Raw genomic sequence first — 3,467 nt, forward strand, 5'->3', positions numbered from 1 at the left:
TTGGAGAGAGACAAAATTAGAAAGGAAGAGTCTCATCTGAAGCATCAAGCCAACGATGAGTCATATCTAACACAGGAGGCCAGGAGAAACAGGTGGCTGGATGTTACAAGTTGCCACTTGTAAGACAGGATGAAAAGTGGATGTAGGTCAGGACAGCAGTTCGGTACTGAGCCTACTCTGCTTGAGTGGGGCCAGCCACAGCTGCAGAGCAGGCTGGGCCAGGTCATAAAAGCCCCTGGAAGTCATAAAGAGGTGTGACTTCGTCCTTAGAAAAGAGAGGTCATTGAAGAGTTTTCAGAGGGAGAAGGGCAAGGTCAGGTTTGTTTCAGAAAGGTGGTGCTGGTGAGCTAGAGTGCGAGCACTGTATTCTAGCAGAAATAACATCCAGGGGCCAGTGGCAAAGACAGGGTAAGTCAAAAGGGATCTGGTAAAAGAAGGAATTCGAATAATGGAAGCCCAATGAAGAAACTGGCCAGTTGTAGAAGATACAGGGTGGGGTGTGCCTGGATGAAGTTGCAGGGGGCGGGGTGGGGGAAGTGGAGGGCTATTTCGAGTCCTTTAGCATCAAACTGAGTCAGGGAAGAGCAGGGTGGTAATGGTGCAGGCATGTTCTGCTGAGAACACTTAAAATTCTTGTAGCATTCCCAAGCTCAGATGTCAACAAGGCAGATAAAAAAAAAAAAAAGTCTGCAGCTCAGAAGTCATCTGTAGATTTGAGGGCCATTAGCCAAACACAGAGAGGAAATGGAGTCACTCAAGGACATCTAGACTGGCCAAGGCATGTAGGAGAGGCAAAGGCTGATCATAGCCAGCTTTCAAAAATGTTCCGTGAAGGACGGAACATCCTCAGAGGAGAGATGGCTTCAGAGCACATTCTCTGCTAAGACAAACACCAACAAGCATTTCAACCAACTGCAACGACTTGCAATAAATCCTGTAAGCGATATGTGCTCAAGGGACTGTTGATGGATAAGCTGTCTGGGGAAGGGGGAGGAGAGGACAAGGGCTGGGGGATACTTTAGGCAGGGAGAAAACTGGAGCAAGTTCCCAATGGATGAGTTAGGGGGGAGAACATTCTAGCAGACGTGAGAACACTTCTAAAATACTAAAGGAGCACACAGCACAGCTGTGTTGTGCTGAACGGAGAGAGAGCTGAACGGAGCTTAGGTTAGGAGGTGTCCGAAATGCAGGCCGGGACCAGACTGGAAAGAGCTTCAGCCTTGTCCCAAAGTACATGTACCCCAAAGAGATCTAAGGGTGTCTTAGCCAGGATTGTTCCGATACACGGAAGACAAACGTACTTAAAGCATATTAGGTAAAAGGGAGTCTATTACTAAGCATCAAGGATTCTTCCCTTTTCACTCCCTTTCTTGGGGTGCACGTGGGCTGTGGGCCTGCAGCATTATCATCCCTGCAGGGTTTTTTTTTTTTTTTTATCTAGTTCTCCCAAAGCATCAACATGTGTGCCATTTGGGTTTTCTGAGACACCAATTATGTCTGCGATTCGCCATGACTTCCATGCTCTGCTGCTCAGTTCTGTTTGGCTCACAATCTCGGTCTCTGATGGTCTGGGACATAGGTACCACGGGTCCCACACCAGGGGCTGAAGAGCGAGATTCCCTTTTACACACCTCATTCTACAGCTCTCACTTAGCAGGCACTCTGGGGAGCGCAGCCAAAGAAGGGCCCATGGATTAGGAGAGCACCCTTTACATAACAACACGGTGACAGCACGACAGGGGTATTGAATATGCGTAGGAAGAAAACATGGTACATCTCGCTGGAGTGCAAATCTCTCTAATTCAGGAAGCTTTTACCAATTTCTTGTTTGCTAGTCATTGGTGCAGGCTGTCAAAATACAGCAAAGACCAAACAAAGTCTCACCTCTCAAGGAGCCTACATTCTAGTTAGGGCAAGACAGAAAATACAGGTCACATAGAAATAAATGAGAAATAAATAGAGCAGCATGTGGGGGATTCTGTTAGGATTAGGTTTGGCTTCAAATGACAAGAAAACAGACACCTGGGGGGCTCAGTCGGTTAAGTGTCCGACTCTTAGTCTTGGCCCAGGTCGTGATCTCACGCTTCAGAAGTTCAAGCCCCGCATCGGGCTGTGCGCTGACAGTGCTGAGCCTTTTTGGGATGCTCTCTTTCCCTCTCTCTCCGCCCGTGCCCCACGCCTGCTGTCTCTGTCGCTCTCAAAATAAATCAATTTAAAAAAAATTAAAATTAAATAACAAAAAAAAAACTAAAACCAGCTTAAACGTCTGCTTTCATAACACCTGGAGGAAGTTAAGTCCCAGGCTGATATGAAGGGTCAGGAATTCACGTTCCTTTCAGGATTGCTCTGCCTTGTGTGCCCATGAGTTTGGCTGCTGGAGCGCCAGCCATGACCTATCACTTCACCTAAAAGGAGAAGGCTACCTAAACTCATCCCATCCCACCCATACGCCACTTCCTTTTACACCTCACCGGCTAAATCGAGCTGCAGGAAAAGCTGGGAAGCTTTTACATGCGCCTAGGTAAACATTAGGGATGTACCTATTATGAAAGAAGGGGAGCGTGAATATTGGAGGAAACTAGCATCTGTTACAGGTCAGGAAAAGCACAAAGGGGGCGCAGGGTCACGCAGGATGGTTACAGGAGGGTCTGTCAGGTAACGGTCGACAGAGCCTGGGGAACAAACAGCCAAACACGCTCGCAGATGAAGGGAGAACAGGACAAATTCGGGGAAGGCCCTCGTGCTCCATGCACGGGAAGGACAGCAAAAAGACCAGAGTAACTTACCGATCACGTGACACGGGTTGCTCACTTCCCGCAGTAAGCAGGATCATCACCTAGAGTCTTAGGGTCCCAGAAGGGAGAAGAGAGTGCATTTATGGGGTTTTAGGGTCTGGGCCTGAGATTTACGAGGCTCTTTCTTTCTTTTTTTTTTTTTTTTTAACGTTTATTTATTTTTGAGACAGAGAGAGACAGAGCATGAACGGGGGAGGGGCAGAGAGAGAGGGAGACACAGAATCAGAAGCAGGCTCCAGGCTCTGAGCCATCAGCCCAGAGCCCGACGCGGGGCTCGAACTCACGGGCCGCGAGATCGTGACCTGAGCTGAAGTCGGATGCTTAACCGACTGAGCCACCCAGGCGCCCCTACGAGGCTCTTTCAATGTGGGGCCCTAACTGGGTTTGGACGAAGTGTGTGATGTGACAGCTCACGACTGGTAGACACAGCTAGGCGAGGGCTTTGGAACCCGTCTGACATGCAAACAGTTCTTTGCTGAGCACCCCAGGGAGCGGTGTGTCCAGAGAAGGCAGTTTGCCCGGGTGAGCTACCCCGAGCCACCGGCCGTCCTGAGAACAGTGTGGTAAGCAGCCCATGGTCTGCATCGAAGGAGTGCAGAGATTCACGAAGAAAACAACCACCTCGGTACTTACTGGTTTCTGGCCTTATCTTCCCGGCGAGAATTTCCTGGA

General features: G+C 49.2%; 1 long non-coding RNA gene across 1 annotated transcript; it reads left to right on the top strand.

The window, feature by feature from the left end:
* Window positions 1-295: 295 nt before the first annotated feature.
* Window positions 296-944, top strand: LOC122237820. The gene is made up of 2 exons (XR_006216466.1): window positions 296-408; window positions 640-944. It is a non-coding gene; the product is annotated as an uncharacterized LOC122237820 (long non-coding RNA).
* Window positions 945-3,467: the final 2,523 nt, after the last annotated feature.

Source organism: Panthera tigris, chromosome B1 (genome assembly GCF_018350195.1).
Source record: "Panthera tigris isolate Pti1 chromosome B1, P.tigris_Pti1_mat1.1, whole genome shotgun sequence".
Taxonomy (NCBI): domain Eukaryota; kingdom Metazoa; phylum Chordata; class Mammalia; order Carnivora; family Felidae; genus Panthera; species Panthera tigris.